The sequence below is a fragment of the Dasypus novemcinctus genome, chromosome 10 (assembly GCF_030445035.2).
Source record: "Dasypus novemcinctus isolate mDasNov1 chromosome 10, mDasNov1.1.hap2, whole genome shotgun sequence".
Taxonomy (NCBI): domain Eukaryota; kingdom Metazoa; phylum Chordata; class Mammalia; order Cingulata; family Dasypodidae; genus Dasypus; species Dasypus novemcinctus.
In genome coordinates, this window is record NC_080682.1 from 11,922,319 (window position 1) to 11,939,923 (window position 17,605).

The following is a 17,605-nucleotide window of genomic DNA, read 5'->3' on the forward strand; positions in this document are numbered from 1 at the left end:
AACCCAGAATTTTCCCTGCTCACACATCAAATGGATTTCCTGGGTGGCTACGCTTCATTGTCACTCCACTACTGGTATTTCCAGGGCACTGTAACTTCCCCCACTTGCTTGGGTCCTCTGACTGTTGGAATATACTTCTGGGGTCCCCAGCCCGGTCCTTCTTCTTCCCCTAATGCCGTGGAGTTAAAATATTGGCGCTCCTGAAAGGTTAGAGAAACTGTCACCTGCTCTTGTCTGTTTGCCTCATCAGGCTGGCAGGGCTCCGGGCCAGGCTGTTGCTTTACTCCAGTGAAATTACTGGGGTGTCCCAGGGCCTCAGCAGCCAAGAGATGGGACAGTGGGGGTGACAAAGGAGCAGCACTTTGTTCACTTGACTCTTGTAAGAGGGAGGGTACACTGAGCAGGGGGTGCTGGTTCAGTGGTGGTCCCTGATGATCCCGGATCTCCTGATGGCCCCGGGCTCTTTTCATTCCCGAGGCCCACCTCCCTGTCCTCCCCTCTTTGTTTTCCTAATCTCCTCCGGAGTCAAAGGGGATCCTGCTGAGCCTGCCTTGTGTACATGGTGGGAGGGGCAGTGGGGTGGGGTGGGGTGGGCGTGTGCCGGTCAGGGGCCACATGGTCAGTCAGGGAGGGGGGCTATTTCTAATCAGCTCTTCCATGGAATGGGCCTCCCCACTTCAGGCTGCCCCCTCCCCTCGGCAGCAGGAGCAGCTGTCATGTGAGGGCCTCTCCGCTGGCTCAGCCCTTTTGCAATCATCTGGCTGGCTCTGCAGGGATGGGAGTGGACAGTGAGGCCGGGCAGAACATGGCAGGGCAGGGGGAGCCGTTAGAGGGCAGGGAGGGCTGTGGAGTTGAGGGCTGAGGGAAGAAGGGCTGTCAAGGTCAGGTTGGAGGCATGGAAGCCGCTGAGCAGGAGGCAGTGTGACCAGCCCTGGGGCCCATCGCAGGATGTGGGGGCCGCGCTGGGGCTGGCCGCTTTCTGCTGGTGAGGGAGGGCTGGTGGTAGCGGGGCCTGGCCAGCCGTTCTTCAGGGAGATCCGCGTTTCTCCTGACGCACAGGGAAGCTGTGGGTGCTTTCCTGCCAGTCCTCCGTGTGGGCCCTGAGTCACCGAGTCGCCTGGGGCGTTGGCTGCCCTGTGGTGGCAGTGCCTCTGCCTGGCCCTGCCCTTCCCCACCCACTCCTACGGTTGGGGCAGGGATTAGCAAACACACCCCTTTTATCCCACTCTCTTTAGTAGGAACCGTCCAGTCTCCTTGACTCAGACTTACAGAATGTACCACGGGAGAGGCCATCTCAAGTAATCCCTTCCTCTCACCCATGAGGAAACCAGAGCCCAGGGAGGGCAAGTCACTTATCCAGGCCCCATGCCTTTTGCCGCCATTCACTGAGTCACTGATTCTGAAGAGGAGCAGGAGGGAGCACCCCTCAAAAGCGGAGGGACAAGGATAGCAGACGCAGCATGCTAGGACTGTGGGAGGTGGGGAGTCGAAGGGCTTCCAGCGGCCCAGAGCACGAGGGGCAGCCGGAGCAGTCCGAGTCTGGGGGTGGGCAGAGGGCGCTGGTGTAGCAGAGGCTGGATCCTGGTGACAGGAACCTCAACTATGTGGTGACTCAGGCTCTGGGCAGCCCAGCGCCTTCCGTGCCCTGCCTGCTCTCCTCCAACCGGACTCGGGGAAAGTGAGCAGGGGAGGGAAGCAAGCCCAAGCTGGGCTCCCTTTTCCCCGGAAACTGGGGGGAAAGGCAGAGGAAGTGGGTAAGGAGGGGAGCCAGGCAGATTCCAGGGAAGGGGAGAGGAGTCCCCGTTCCCTGCTTTCTCAGCCCCTCCCTCCCTGCTCCCTGCTGGGGACTGGGGCATCGGTGCTTCTTCCTGGGGCTCCTGTTTACAACTCTGCCCGTCCAGTCCCCAGCTCTGTTCGGAGCTCCCTTCTTCTTTCATAGTCTCATTCAATCATGTCTTGCCACTTATTTTCCTTAATCTCAGGTCCACGTCTTCTTTATCTCATAGCTCACTGCCCCTCAAGTCTCCTCCTGCATGCCCACCTGCCCCACTCTCCCTGCCCACCTCTATTTCCTCTCTCTTGCCTGGGCACAGGTATCTGTTTTGTTTTGCTTGCTTTTTTTTTTTTGGTTCTTCATGTGTCTCTTGCTTTCCAACCGGCTTTTACTGGGGTTGTCCTTGGGGCTTAAGGTTCCATTAGGGACTCATTGATGGGAGGGCTTCTGGGGTCTCACAGCTGTCTCCTTACAGGAAGCTTGAGGTTTAAACTTAGGCTGGGATTTTGAATTGATCTGGGGAAGGATGATTTTATTTGCCTTTATATTTGGGTTAGAGCTGGGGGTTTTGGGGTTTGGGAATTGCTTAGGAAGTAATATTTGGATCCCAGAATCACCCAGTGGGTTTGGTTTGCTGTTAGACTGGGGAAGAGGGTGGTTGATGTTGACATATCAGGAAGCGATAAAAGTGAATGGAGGGAGCGGATGTGGCTCAAGTGGTTGAGCACCTGCTTCCCACATGGGAGGTCCCCGGTTCAGTTCCCAATGCCTCCTAAATAAAAACAAACAAGCAAAACAAATGAGAAAAACAACTCAGGAGAGTATATATGGCTCAGTGGTTGAGTGCCAGCTTCCCCATATGAGGTCCAAGGTTCAATTCCTGATTCAGGTGCCTCAAAAAAAAAAAAAAAAAAAAAGTGAATGGAGGGGGCCCAGTGTTTGGCTGGGAGGCTGACCCCTGGGCCCCGGAGTGTGTGTGGGCTGGAGGTGGAGTCTGGGACATTCCAAACGGCTCACAGAGCCTGTTTCTCTGCTCCTAAAGATGTTGTGCAAAACGGCCCTCCTGCTTCCAAAGACACTGCAAACTTCCCTTCCTATCTGGATCGGCATTTCAAAGCTATGATTTCCCGTTGAGCCATCAACCTCTTTTCTCCCTGTAATAAACTCATTTCAGCAAAGGGGACTGTGGCGAGGAAGGAGGGGACGGGGAATCCCCTGGCAAGGGGCCTGCGCACAGAGTTCTTTTCGTGGTTGCTATGGAAACAGGCATAATAGGAACAAAACAGGCATGTTGCTTGGCAACAGAGAAGCCCGAGGTTCATCACAGACACATAACACAACCGTACATATCAGGGAACTCCCGGAGAAGGAGAGGGAGTGTCATTTTGGGAAAGCTGGGGTATCCCAGCGATGACGTGCCCTAGGGCTCACCTAGCCTCGCCAGGGAGTCTGGAGGGCTGTGATGGGGGCACCTCTGCCGGGTGGTGGAGTGCCAGTGGGAGGCTGAAGTTCCCGCCGAGCCTGGGTACAGGAAGGCAGTCTTTCTTCTGGCAGAGGAGCCTACAACCTTTGAAAAGACAGGTTTTCTCCGCTACGCCGGGAGGAGGGGACACGACTAAAAATTAGTGTGTGTGCCTGCGTTATGGGGGACAGGTGGGAAAGGCCTGGTAGAAAAGATAACACCCAGTTTTATCAAAGCTTAGGACCTGCAAGCAACTGAGAGTGCAAGGCGAGGGGGTACCGGAGACATTCCTTTCTGGACTGTGCTCCTGGAGGGCAGGGGATTGATCCCTCTCACCAGCGTTTCTGTGACCTGTGCCAGCAGCACACGTGCCTGGCCTAAGGCTGAGCCCTCAATGAATGTTGGTGCAACTGCACAAGAGACTCCCAAGAGGGGGCCCTGCTTCCCGGGGCTGAGAACTAGGGCAATCCCCGGACGGGGGCGGGGGTGGGGTGGGGGAGGGTGCTGGTGGTGCCGGGGGCTGTTGTGGAAAGAGCAAGCCCTTAAAGCATGGATGACCTTGGAAGACATCGTGTTGAATGAAATAAGCCAGACACAAAAGGACAAGCATCGTATGATTTCACTGGTATGAAATACAGCAGCCTTTCCACACCACATGCGCCTACCATGTCTATACATTGGACCATTTGGGGTGGGGAGTGGGCAGTTGGGACTTAGGCAGTTAAAAAAAAAAAAAGGTTGATGCTTCTGGTATCTTTCACTTCTGTACAGTTGAAAATCACCATTTAAAACTTTGGGCCCCTCGAGAAATAGCTAGAATAAGCGTATTCATATACAAAGTGGATTAGAAGTTACTGGGGGTGGGGTAGTGGAGAGTTATTCTTCGTGTACAGAATTTCTGTTTGGGGTGATGAAGTTTCAGTGACAGGTGGTAGTGATGGCAGCATAATATTATGAATGTAACTAGCACCATTGGAAGTTAAAATGGGAAATTTTGTATGGTACGTATGTTGCCACAATTAAAAAAAAAAAAGCCTTGGGGCCGGTTATACCTGGAGTTCTTTCTTTTAACAAAAATGTTCCTGAGTGATTGCTATGTGCCAGCTACTGCTCTAAGCATGGGGACAGATGGCAGACGGCAAAAAATCCCTGCCTTCATGGAGCCTGAATGTTAGTGGGGGCTCCACACCTGCTTCTGCAAGTCGTGTGACTTTAGGTAAATCACGAACCATCCCTGAGCTCATTTCCTTATCTGAGTGCTTCCCTCCCAGCGTGTGTGAGGATTAAATGAGCTAACATGCAAAATTGCAGTCACACAGTCACCATTTAGCAAATATTAAGTTCACTTTGTGGGGTGAGGGGTGGGGATTCAGCGGTAGGCAGAAGGGGAAGGACTGGTAGAGATTCCTAAAAGCGTGCGTCTCTGATTGCACACATTGAAAACTTTGGACAATATCCCCCTCCCCTGGGTGCAGGAGGCAGACCTAGGAAATTCCAGCTCTGATTCCAGCAGGTCTGGCCAGGCAATGATCATGGCTTTGTAGGGGGCAGGGTTTAGGTGACCTGTTCTCTACACCCCAGCCAGTCCCCAGGACCACCCTCCCTTCTCCCCAGCAGGTATGACACCTTTGGCCCTGAATGAAGTACCTGGACAGTGAGCTCTGCACTGGGGCTGCTCCAAAAACCAGGCTTCTTCTTTCCTGTTGACCCAAAGGGAGGCCAGAGTAAACAATGGGGCAGATAAGTTGGCTCCCAGCCCTGGGACACTTGCCTCTCTGCTCTTTCACTCCTGGGGGTGGAGGTGGGAGGCCACCTGAGCCCAAGCCAAGGTGAGGGCACAGCCGACAGACGTCTACACCTTTCCTCACCCTTCTTCCTTTCCTGCTCCAACCCCCTTCCTCCTAACGCCCATCACCCTTTTGCAATGATCCTGTAGGGTTTAGGGCTATAGGTCACATCATAGCTATCTATGCTATCTGAACACCTAGGTGCAAATCAACTCCCATTTTAATATGCGCTGGGCAAACTTGCTCTTTCAAGGAACCAAATGATTCATTTCATCAAGTTAAAAATCCTTTGGTAAACGTTAACAGAAGATTTGGGGAAAAGGACTGGGTAAGGAGGGAGGAAGGAGATGTTTACTTTGATTGTTCTACCTTTCTGTATTTAAATTCTTACCATAGGTAGGTGTTGATTTTATTAAAAAAAAAAAAGACAGACAGGGATTATCTGGCTCGAAGGATTACCGGCCACTTCATTTGATCTTTTTTTCTTGGTCTTTAATAAGTTGAGTAAATATTATTTTAAAAAAATAATAAAGAGAAAATATATTTAAAATTAAAAAACAAAATAAAATTTAAAAAGCCATTGATGTAGCTCAGTGGTTGAGCACATGCTTCTCACATACGAGGTCCTGGGTTCAATTCTGATATCTCCTGAAAAACAAGAAAAGCCGTTGGTAAAGGAAATAATTATTCTTGGTTTTTATTAAAAAAAAAAATCCCAACCTTAAAAAGAGTTAACTTTTTCTTAAGGGAGGAAGAATTGGTAGGAAAGGGGTGAAAAAATGGAAGGGCTGGAGGTGATTCTTCCGAGAGTCTTGTGAGCTGTGCGGGTGGGCACTGTGTGCCTGTGCGTGCGCATGTGCATTTGTGAATGCTGGTGCCCGAGTCTCTACTTGTGTCTCTGCATGTCTATGCCTGTCTGGCCGTCTCCACATGTGACTCCACCTTTCTGTGCCCAGTATATGAGTGTCTGCAGGGCTGTGGCTTCTCAGCTCTCTTCCCTCCCCCATGGCGTGTACCCTGTGCCGGTAACTGGACCTGGGACACAGCCCCCGGGGCTGGCAGCAGAGTTGACGGCTGAGTATTTTTAGCCTGTAAACATGTTTGCCATTTCAGAGGACAGGGCCGAGCTGGTCCCAGCCCCAGCCCACTCACGGTGTTGCAGGGCGGCGGAGGGTGCGCCTGCCTGGAGCCAAGCCTGCTCAGTCCCCAGCTTCAGGAAAGGCAGGCAGACTTGTCTGGGCAGCAGGTGGTCACCTAGGTAGGAGGAGAGGAAAACTCACAGGGGAGAAGGGAAAGGGGGTGTGGAGCGGGAGGTGTGTAGCCAGAAGGCTCCTGCACCCCATCATTAAGCATTTCATAAAATCACCATGTAGCTACAAGGGCTGTGGGAAACGGCTGTAAATCTGGAACTTCAGCGTCCTGCAAACGGGAGGTGGAGGAAAGCCGGGGATGGGGGAGCCCAGGAGACAGGGGGGGTCAGAGGATGGGATCTTTGGTGTCTCCCAGGGGGTCTGGAGAGGAAGAGCAGCTCAGTGGGCTCCGCCAGGGGTCTCAGGTCTGGCTTTTGGGTTGCGGCAGCGGTGGCAGCGCTATGGCCAGGGGCCAGCCTCGCAGGCAGGTTCCAAGGGGGGTGGGGGTGGGGCTGAGGGGGCCCCCAGAAGGAGGGACGGTGAGAAATGGCCCGCCCCATGGAACTGGGGAACCAAGTGCGGAGGTTGGGGCCTGGTAGTGTGGTTGCGTTGAGAGAAAACTGAAAGGCCCGTGTCCGACTGAAGTGGCGGCTGAATCGCCCAAGCCCCTTCCCCTGGCGCGTTCTGCGTCCCTCGGCCCACTTCCTGCAAAATGGGGTTGCTTCGCGGTCCAGCTGCGAGGATATGCCCCAGGGAGCTTCGAGGAGTTTCTCGCCGACGAGGCCACACACTGCACATTCCTGGCTGTAGATCCAGAGCGGGACAGGACAGGGCGCAGTGGATGGGGGAAAGGGGGGTACGCGGCGCGCGGGCGTGATGCGCCCACTTGTCCCCGCTTCCCCCGAGGGTCCCCCAGCAGCCAGCTCCGCGGGTCCCTCAAGCGTCGGCCCCGCTCGCTGGTCCCAGCCCCGCTCGGGCCCCGCCCGGCCCCGCCCTCTCCCCAGCGCTTGGAGCAGACCCGCCCGCCCGAGCCGGAGTTACAAGAGCCGCCTCCGCGCGCAGGGGCCCGGCCACTTGGAGCAGCTCTGCCGCGGGGACTGCACCGCCCGCCCTGCCGGACCCGCCCCGACCGCGGCTCACCGCCGCCAGCAGCCGCAGCACCGCGACCTCGGGCCCCGCGCGGGCTATGGCTGTGCCCTGGGGCTGAGCGCGCAGGTAGGGGCGCGGGGCACACCGTGGCGCCGCCCGGAGTGGGGGGCACCGAGGACCGGGTGGGGGGAGGTGGGCTGCAGGGCTCGGGCAAGGCGCGTGTTAGGGTGGGGTGTCCCTGTGAGAATCAGCCACTTTGGAGCAAGCTCGGCAGCCGCGGGCCGCGAGAGAGGCGACGCGGGAGCGCAGTTCGGCCTCCAGAGTTGGGGCGCAAGTTGGGAAAAGTTGGCAAATCACTCCGAAGGGTGCCGTGCGCCACTCCACCTTCCTTTCGCGGGCGGATGGGTGGCCCTCCTGCCCGGCCAGGCGCCGCGTTCCTGGCCTGGGGGCCCCGGGCCCACCCCCTCCCTTGCCGTGGGGCGGTGGCTCGGCGCGCGGCCCCGTGCCTGGGGCATGTTTACTGGAGGCGGTCGCGAGCTCGCCGCCGGCCCCCGGCCGCTCCCCGCGCCCCCGCGCCGTGCGCCCCCTCCGCGGGCCCTTCCTGCCCGCCGCACCTCCGCCTCCCACTTCGCCTCCGGAGTCCTCCCGGCCCCACCCTGTTCTGTCCCCCGGCCTCTCCCTTTCTCGCTCCGGGCGCCCCCGTCCAGCTGCCCCGCCCTAGTGTTGCCCCTCGGGTCTCCCCGCTCCAGAAAACTCTCTTCCTGCTCCCGGGCCCGCGGAGCCCTGGAAGTTTGCAGCGCGCCTCCCCGCGCTGCCGGCGGGCTCCGGCCGGACGGGTTGGGGAGTGGGAGTGGGGGTGGGGGCCATACCGAGGGAGATTCCTGCGCTGGGGTGGGCGGGGAGGGGGGCCGTGCAGCGGCACCACCCTCGGGACCGCCCCTTCCCTGCGGAGGCGGCCTGCTCTCCCCCACCCCACTCCCAAACCCGTCCGGGCGGGATGGCCCCCGCCTCAGCGCCTGGCGCGGCGCCAGCAGCCTGAGGAATGTGGTGGTTGGAGCCGGTGACTAATTCAAACCAGAACTTGGGGAGGAGGAGTGAGGGGGCAAAGGGGAGAGGGACGGGGGCTGTGGGTGGGAGCCGGGGGCAGGAGCGGGGCTTGGGGACCCTCGGGGGAACGCTCGGCTGGGGCGCCGCGCGCGCCCGGACAGAGGGGGCGAGGGCCGAGGGGCGCGGTGCTGGCGCGGTGCTGGCAGGGCAGTGTGCCCAGGGTGTGTGCAGAGAGCCGCGTTATGTAAGGCCTTCCCGGGCTGGGAGGGGGCGTGGAGCGTGCGAAGCCGGACCGCCCCTGGCAGGGCTGGGCGCCCCCTCCAGTGCCGGGGTATGGGGTCGCAGCCCCCGGGCGGCCCTGGGGCCCGAGGAGGGCTCGCTGGCCCCTCTTGCGTGGGTGCGGCTTGGAGAGAGGACAGATTGGGGGGGGGGGCTCACAGCCCTCGCGGAGCTCGCAGCGCCAGGAGAGGGGTGGTTCTGGCACCCCTGCACAGTGCTGCGACCACAGGGGACTGCGCGCGGGGTGTGCGCTCGCGCGTTTCACAGGGTGTGGCGCCTGGCAGCCGGGGGTGGTGGTGGCGGGGGTGCTCCCGGAGCGTGCGGTCGCTGCCGGGTGCCCTGCTTTGGGCAGAGGCTGTGCGGAAGGGCACAGAGGGATCCTCCCATGGCAGCGCGGTCCTTGGAGAACGACGTGGAGTTTCTGGGGGGGAAAAGGGTCCTGGATTATCTACCTCTGTGTCCCCAACACAGCACTGGGCTCCCGATCACTGGTTTTGAAACAGTCACCCCCACCCTGATTGCAGTGACCCTCCCTGCGCCCTGCTCAGCCCTTGGTAGGTAGCGAGTTGATTTGGGGGATGCCGCGACGTGGGGTGGGGGTGTGTGTAATGATAGGTGAATGTGAAGAAGAGCTGCCTTGGAAGGCATTTTAGGACCTTGGCCCTGTGCTGTGTAATTTAGGCAAGTAGAAATCCCTTTGATCCACCCCCCCCCCCCCCATGAGGGAAATCCCTAGGGCAGGGTGTGGCACTCACTTCCTCCCTGAAGCAGAATGGGGAGACTTCCTCCTGCCTGGCCATTGTGGATGCCTGAGTGTGCACGTGGGAGGACAAGGGTAGGCTTAGGGGAGGACTCCTCGCTCGGAGCTGTGGGGTGAGGACGGATGGGAGAGGAACTGGGATCTGGAGAACCAACAGGATGCAGGGTCTCCAGGGGGTGGGGTCGTATCCGGGCCCAGGAGGTGGGTGCTGGAGGGTGTCAGCTCATCCCAAAGATGCTGGTCAGGGAATAAGGAGAGGCTGGGGGCTGGTGTCACATGCGGCTGCTGATAGGGAGGCCCGCGGCAGTAAATCCGGGGTCTCTGATGGGCAACGCCTTGGCAGGCTAATCCCGCAGCACTGAGGCCTCGTGCCACCCAGGACACGGTTCAGGGGTGAGGCTGCAGGTCCAGTGCCGGGGGGGCCACGGGAGAGCTAGGTGCCTGTGGAGGGAGGGCCAGCACCAGCCAAGGTTAGGGGATGGGCCGGGGGTGCCTGGGGTCATCTCAGGCCCGGGGAGGCCCCGGGTGCAGGTGCCCAGGCACTGCCAGGCTGGGTTCTCCTGCTGCTCAGCTCGGAAGGGGCTGGCTGGCCCTGGCAGAGCCCACCAGCCTGAGCCTTGGGAGCTGGTTGGAAGGGCTGGGGCAAAGCTGTGGGGGCGGAGGCCTGTGTGGGGCTCCAGGGTGTGGTCACTGCTTTCCTCAAATTTGGGAACCGCCTGGGAACAGAGAGGTGGACCAGGAGAGCTAGACTGACTCTTAAGGCAAATGCTTCCCACCCCCAGTCCCAGGTGCCCCAAGAGTCTCTCCCTGGAACGGGCTGGCCACGCGCCGGCCACGCAGCGCACACTCGGGTTTGAGGAAGGGAGGTGGCCCCCGCGGAGAGTTGAGAAGGTGCCGTTGCAGGGGGGCTGGCACTTTCCGTGCTCTCAGGCCTTCCTGAGCATGTGCTGTTTCCTGCCCTGCCTGGGTGTGCCCGGGGAGGTGTGGGGGCCACGTGGGCACGCCGTGGCCCGCAGGGCTGGGCAGGAAAGGCTCCATGGGTGGCGGGGGTGGGTGCTTCGATGAAGCCCCTCCTCCCCGCCGGTCCTGGAGTGGCTGTTGTACCTGGTGGTCTGGGGTCTGTCACTAGTGCGTTTCCGGGGCTACTCTAACACTGTGGCCCTAGGTCCCTGTGACTGCTGTGTCCAGCCTGTGTCACTCACAGCCGTGAGTCTGTCACTGCTGGTGGGAGGGTGTCCTGCTGAGTGTGGTGGTCATTACGGTCCGGTGCATCGGACGCGTTACCTCTGCCTGCCCCGTGAGGCTTGCAGGGCAGGGGACAGTGGTGGCACTTTGCCCTGGGCTGGGGAGGTGTGTGGGGGCTGGAGATAAGGACCCAAGTAAGTTTCTCTGTCCCGGGTGGGACGGGTCAGGTGAGGCCGTGTGTCCAGAAGCCCGCGGGAGGTAAGGGCTGGGCGAGGCGCTGTGCTGGGCCTGTCTGGGAGGGGCATCCTGCCCTGTCCCTGGGGGCTGGAGCGGAGGTTCTGGGGGAAGGGGAAGTGCCTGGAGCTGGTCCCAGCTACGTGTCCTGGCCGGGCTGGGAGGGGGGCTCTTTGGCGGCTGAGCTCGAGCGGTCAGGCCTTGAGTCCCTGCAGGAGCGCGGCTTGACCGCTGGGGGGCGAGCGCGCGGCGTCCTCCCGGGGCGTCCTCCCGGGGCGTCCTCCCGGGGAGCCCTGCCCTGGGTGGGGCGGGCCGGGCAGCTCCCAGCCCAGAATCTACCCCCCAGGGCAAGACAGTGTTCCTCCTCATTGCCCCCCACCCCTCACCCCGCACCCTCAAGGTAGGGTGCCACCCTCCAAGTAGGTTCTTATCCCAGAGCTCTTGGGTAAAGACCCAGTGCTTCCTGCCGCTGTGGCCAGGTGTGGGAAACTCCCGAGTGTGGCTGGAGAATGAGCTGCTGCCCCCAGTCCCATGTCATTGGGAGGGGGAGAGTCCCTCTTGGTCTGGGGAAGAAGAGGGAATCTCCCTCCGTGCTGAAATGGGAGTGTGGAGCTTCAGAGCTGGCTGGTGAAGAGGGGGGAAGCGCAGTGCGGCTGCCGGGGCAGAGGCACTGGGGCGGGCCGCCGGCAGGCTGGGGGTGGGAGTGGGGTGGGGCGGGAGGTGGCTGAGAACTCCAGCACCGTGGTGGGGGGTGGGAAGGCCAGTTACCTCCCTCCCCCAGGGGCAGGTGGGGGGGTTAGGGGGCAGAGAGACAGGCCTGGCAGGTGCACTCACAAAGAGGGACGGACAGGTGGAGGGACCAGGTTAGCAGGTGGTGGGCAGGCCTGGGGTGTTTGCTGAGCGGGAGAAGGCTGGGGCTGAGGAGCGTCCCTGTGTGTCGTCCTGTGACTGTCCCTCCAGTGCCCGTGCTGCCCACGGCTTGTATTTGTGGAATTCTTCCTGATAATCGCCCCCCTATGCACACTCCGTGTAAGCCGAGAGGGCCCCCTGGGGTGGACTCCTGGGATCCACTGGGTAGACTTACAGAAGTTCCTCGTGCCCGTGCACTTCTCCAGTGAGAACAGGGCAGGCTCGCCCCGACCCCGAGCAGGAGTCCGGCGCTGTGTCCTTCGGGGTTCGTTGGGAGGCTTGGGCCCTGGAGCAGATGCCACCCTGTGTGTCTGTTTTTCCTCTGCGACAGGTGTCTGCGAGGTATGGCAGCTTCCTCTCCCTTCCCCTGCCACTGCCTACCTCTCGGGCCCCAGAAAGGGAGAGGGTTCTAGATGGGGCCCAGGGAGGTCTGGGGGGTGAGCTGGGTTCTGGGCAGCTCAGGATTCATGACCCCTGGGACACAACCTCACAAGTGGGGTTGATGCCTGACCCCAAGGTGGGTCGGTCAGGAAGAGGCTGGCGAGGGGGAAGGGAGGCTGGGGGCCACCTCTGCTCCCGTGTGGGGGGGTCCTGGCCTTCAGGGGTGCTGCTTCCCTGGCTGTTCCCCCCCTCCCCGGCTCTGTATCTCAGCCCCTCCCTTTCTTGGTGATTCTTCGTGCCCCTCTCTCCACGATGTCACTCTCCCACTCTGTCTCCCGTGGGCATGCCCCGGGGCCTGCTCATCTTGCTTTGGGGGGGGGAGTCCCTGGCTCTCCCCCTGTCCTCTGTGTGCCTCTCTGCCTCTGTGTGTCTCCCCTGTGCCTCTTTTCGGGTGTTTCCTCACGTGTGTGCTTTTGTGCCTTCATCCCTCTCTCTGGGTAAATGGCCTTGGAGTCACACCCTGGGCTTGCTGTTCAAGTCTGTCTTGTACTGGGCAATTCATCTCGCTCCTGGGGCCTGTTTCCTCATTTCTAAAAGAAGGATACTAATTCTGCCCACTTAGGGTTGTTTGGGGAACTGCGACCCGGGCGTGCGGCGTTGCCAGCGCAGCCCCTGGCGCTTAGGAGGTGCCAAGTTCCCTCCCTCCGCTGGCGGGGGCTTCTTTCCGAGGGTAGCTTTCTCTTCCTCTTTGCTGCGGGGCTGGCCAGTGTTTACCAGAGTACGTTGCTCCTCTGGGTGTGTCTCTTTTCTTCGAACATCCCAGCCCTGGCTTGGGCGGCCCCTCTTCCTGGTTCTGTGTCTGGGGCTTTCCCTCCGGCTGGGGGTCTCCAGCTCTAGGGACAGGCCTTTCATTCCTCACGGGTTGGGCTGCTCTCTGGCCTTGGGTATTTGGCGGGCGCTCTGCCCGCGTGCGTGCCGCTGTGCTGGGTGGAAGCCTGGCTGCCGTGATGCCCCCCACCCTGGGTGGGCTTTTTCATTTCTCCTGGAGTGATGCCCCCCGTGCCCAGCTTGCACGGGGGTTATGCACAGATGGGCACCCCCCTGGTGTGTGTCTTGTCTTCAGGTTGGTACGTCGAGGCGTGGAGGCCCGTGGACCTGCCCCCGGGGCGTGTGGGTGTATGGGTGCCTGCCCTCTTGGCACTGACCTGGCTGCAAGGCTGTCTTTGACTGCTGCAGCACCTAAGCTGGGTGCCTCCCTGGCCATCTTCATCTGCTCTCTGGAGGGTAGGGGGGGCAGTTTTCTGGGGGTGGTGAGGGAGAATGTCTCCCTGGCGGGTACACCTGGCAGAGGCTGTCTGCCCAGGGCACAAGGAGCTGGCTCTGGCTGCGCGTTGCCCCCATGCTCGGAGGTGGGCGTGGGCCGAGGCCCCGCTGCCCTGCGCATCCTCTGTGCGGTTTTGAGGTGACGGGACGGCGTTGTTCTTTTCTCGCTGCCCCTGGCCTGAGTTGCATCCTGTCCTTTGGTTTCCAACATGCACCCTGCAGCGGCTGCACCGCCTCACCCCTCTCCTGCCCTCCCAGCAGCCCTCTGCCTTAGGAGGTCTCCACTCCATCCTGCTGGGTCCCGGCGTGAGGGATGCCATGAGCCCGGAGGTGGTGGACCGGAGGGCCGGAGCTGGCGGTCCTGCGCTCCTGGGCGCTGTCGCTCGCCCGCTCTCGCCTCTCAGGACTTCGCTCTCTCCGTCTGTGAACCACAGGCACCTCTGTTCGGTAGAACTTTCTGCCTGAGGCGGATGGTCTGTATCCGCCCTGTCCCGCGTGGGAGCCACAAGCCACGTGTGGCTGTTGAGCACTTGCAGTGTGGCTAGTGTAACCGAGGAACTAAATATTTAGTTTAACTTCTATTAGTTTAAATCTAAGTAAGCACCTCTGGCTGCCACGTTGGCCAGCGTGGCTCCGAGGTCTCTCTCAGCTCTGAAGGCTTATGGGATGCTTGGCTGAATCATGCAGAATGCCCAGAGCGCCCAACGCCCGCCGTCGGGTGGCAGCAGGAGAGCCCCCAGTCCCAGGGAAGCCTTGGCCTAGCCTGAGATGCATGGGAGGGGGCAGGGGTGGAGGAGAGTCAGGGCCTCGCAGCCTCACCCCCAAGTCCCTGCGCAGGGCCCAGAAGCCAGCAGGTTGCCCTGCCGGGCTCCGAGGCTCCGAGGCTCCGAGGGCTCCCGTCCTCACGGGCCGCGGCCCCTTCTCCCGTCAGGCTGGCCGCTTCCCTCCCAGGAGCTGCCTGGACCCTGGAGCCGTGTCCCTCCGATCCTGGCCTGGGCTTCACCCTGCGCAGCTGGGGAGGGGAAGCCGATGGCCTCATCTGCCGTGGGACCCCGGCCCCTCTGGCACCCGGGGGTCTGGCCCATCGGGTTTTGGGTGTGACCTCTGCATGTTTGGAGCTGTTGTGGCCACAGTGACTCACTGAGGAAGGAGGGAGAGGGGGGCCCGTGTGAGGGCGAGGGTGGGCTGGTTCGAGCTCTCTCTCCCCTGACTGGCACTGGGCCGTCGGGCTGAGAAAAGGGGCCCTGCTCCAGGAGGTGGAGGGGTGGGCCGGGGCCATGGGTGGCTTCACAGGTGCTCAGGCTGGACGCCTTTTTCCTTCCTGGGCCCCGGGGGGCTTCCTGTCTGCAGGGCTGGCTTCCTAGAGCTGGTCCCCGGGCAAGGGCGTGCCGTTCGAGCTCCAGTGCTGCTGTTTCTTGTTGGGAAGGGTCGGCGTGGCTTCCCGTTAGAGAAGGTGTTTTCCCAGCCTGCACCTGTGCCAGCAGGCTGCTCAGCTGTCAGCTCCTTTGCGCCCCTCCTAGCCAGTCCCTCTGTTGACGAGAAGGCACAACGTAAACGCCACTTTTGTGCTTTTGTCAGCTGGGAGTACGGATGGTGGTGGGTACGGGGAGTTGAAGTGATTATCTTCCCCTGTGTTGGGGTGGTCACTAAGCGCTTGTGAATTTCCAAGAAGACACGGTGCCTTCCCTCAGAGGCAAACGCCAGCACCTTCGAAACCCTAGTTGTATTTCTGCCTCCTCCAAGGCTTCCAAGCCTTCTGGAACATTCTGCGAGCTGAACTGGTTATACCCAGGCTACCTTGTTCATAATTTCTATCCTGGGCAGGAACGAAGTTATTTAAATCTCCCTATCTCCAGTATCTGGCACATGGAGGGCACACAATCAATGTTTAGAGAATGCAGAAGTGAGGTTAGGTAACAGTTGAATGCAGCGTATAATTAACTGCCAGGCTGAGCAGTGACTGCTCCCCTCTGGTTTCCTCTGCAATGTCTGATATGATGTGGGGCATACAGGAAGCAATCAATATGCAGGCATTTATTGAGTGCTTAACTAATTTCTGGATGCAAACAGCTTTAGAGCAGGGCTTTGCGTGAGGCTCCCGTGATTCCTAGCGTCCCCTGCACAGATCCGCAGGCAGGCGTCTGGACGCTGCTGCTGCTGCCATTTTGTGTGGGTGGCTGTCGTCCGCGGCCATGTCCAGAGTCCTGCCTGTTGTCTTCCCAGGGCACCTCTGCAGCTGGTGGCTCATCCTGTAGCTAGAGGGCTGCTTTACTACTCAGAGCCCACACCTGTGGGGGCCTGGCTCAGGGCCCAGCGTGGGTGGCTAGATGAGCCCTTGACTCATCACGCTCCCGCAGCCAGCTCAGCTATACTCCTGCCTCTCCGACTTGGGCTCGTGCCTGGGGCCTGGGGCTGCCCGTGGCAGGTCCTTGGGGGAGAGAGAGCACCACAAACGCTGCACCTGTTGCGCCCCCCAGTGCTGGAGACTCCTTCAGAAGAGTCTCACACTAGTTAAAGGCCACAGAAGGGAGCTCAGTGGCTCCTGTGCACAAGGTCCTGGGTTCAGTCTTGGGTACCTCCTAAAAAAAAAAAGCTGCAAAAATTGCCAGTTCCTCCGCAGTTCTCATGCACAACAAAGTTGGGTTAACCCTGTCCGACGGGCTGTAGGACATTCAAGCATCTCACGATCCAGCTGCCTCTTCTTACCCAGTCAGTCCCGGAAGCACTGAGTGCCCAGCATGGCATGCCACTCTGCTTGGGATGCCCCACGCTCAGGTCTGGCATCATAACTGTGCTCATGGAGCTGCCGCTTCTGGAAATGAACATTTTCTCCCCTATAACTCCACCCCCCACCAAAAAAAAGAAAAAAGCTGCAGGACTGATATGGCATGGGGGACAGAGTTACAGACTCAGGTCCCAGACAGGCCTAGCTGCTCTCTTCATGTGCACCCCAGGAGAGTTGGCCTCTTTTTTTTTTTTTTTTAAGATTTATTTATTTATTTATCTCCCCTTCCCCTTCCCAGTCCCCGTTGTCTGTTCTCTGTGTCTATTTGCTGTGTATTCTTTTGTCCGCTTCTGTTGTTGTCAGCAGCACGGGAATCTGTGTGTCTTTTTGTTGTGTCATCTTGTTGTGTCAGCTCTCCGTGTGTGCGGCACCATTCCTGGGCAGGCTGCACTTTCTTTAGCGCTGGGCGGCTCTCCTTACGGGGCGCACTCCTTGCGCGTGGGGCTCCCCTACGTGGGGGACACTCCTGCGTGGCAGGGCACTCCTTGCGTGCATCAGCACTACACGTGGGCCAGGTGCACACAGGTCAAGGAGGCCCGGGGTTTGAACCGCAGAACTCCCATATGGTAGACAGACGCCCTAACCACTGGGCCAAGTCTGCTTCCCGAGTTGGGCTCTTTGACGCTCCTCTCTTCATCCGTAAAATGGGGACATCAAGGCTGTTGTGCGGCATCCAATGAGACCACGGATGTTGTGAGCCTCTTGTGTGCCTGCACAGTTCCTTATGGAAATCCTTTATCACCTCCATTTCCAGACGAGGGAATGGAGGTCCCGGGCAGTTCGGTGACTTGACCAGGGTCTCACAGCCAGGAGAAAGCTGAGTCAGGATTCAAATCTGAGTCGGGCTGCCTCTAGGTGCCCCTTCTGTGACGCCAGGCCGCAGAGTCATGTGTGACTAGAAATGGTGGCAGAAACTGGGGGCGTCGGGGGCTGCAGTCTGCCCTGAGGAGCAGAGCACCCAAACACCCCTGGGGTGGCAGCTGGCGAAGGTTTCGGGCAAGCCGACGGTCGAGCGTCAGCTTCAGGGTGAACTTTTCCCTAGGCTGTGACGGAGATTCCCGACGAGAGAGGCTGAAGGGAAGAGAGGAAGGAGGGGCGGGCTCCTGGCAAGGCGTTCGCTCCTGGACTGAGTCCTGCAAAAGGTCAGTAGGGAGGGTGAAGAAGAGGTGGCGGGGATGTGGGCCGGGGGCCGGGGCAGAGGGGCTGAGGGGCTGGTGACTGCTCCTGCGGGGCCGGCCGCACCCTGTCTCCTTCCTGTGTTCTCTGGGAGAATGTCCACGGTGCACGGACCTACACTGGGTTCTCCCTGCCCTGCTCTCCCCACCCCTGCACATCCGAAGCACCTCACCTGGCAGGTGAGCCTGGCACTGCAGGAACAGGTCACTCTGGAGAGAGTGGTCCACTGCCCTGGCCCTTCTCCTTCCCTCTGAGCTCAGGTGGCCTGGCACCCCCGCCACCCT

At 60.0% G+C, this 17,605-nt stretch overlaps 1 protein-coding gene and 1 long non-coding RNA gene across 3 annotated transcripts in view; one reads left to right on the top strand and one right to left on the bottom strand.

Annotated features, from left to right (window-relative positions):
• Positions 1–5,413: 5,413 nt before the first annotated feature.
• On the bottom strand, positions 5,414–8,208 carry LOC131279991 (uncharacterized). The gene is made up of 3 exons (XR_009187525.2): positions 8,112–8,208; positions 6,176–6,277; positions 5,414–5,671 (listed from the first exon to the last, which is right to left on the bottom strand). It is a non-coding gene; the product is annotated as an uncharacterized lncRNA (long non-coding RNA).
• The window catches only part of AHNAK (AHNAK nucleoprotein), a 31,129-nt gene continuing 19,790 nt past the window's right edge, over positions 6,267–17,605 (top strand). Inside the window, exons 1-2 of one of the 2 annotated variants that reach the window (XM_071217976.1) lie at positions 6,267–6,281; positions 17,188–17,287. The gene's annotated coding sequence lies outside the window, so the exon portion shown is untranslated. Of the gene's footprint in view, positions 6,282–7,197; positions 7,369–17,187; positions 17,288–17,605 lie in introns of those variants that run through there. The other variant, XM_058305305.2, reaches the window with a different exon arrangement.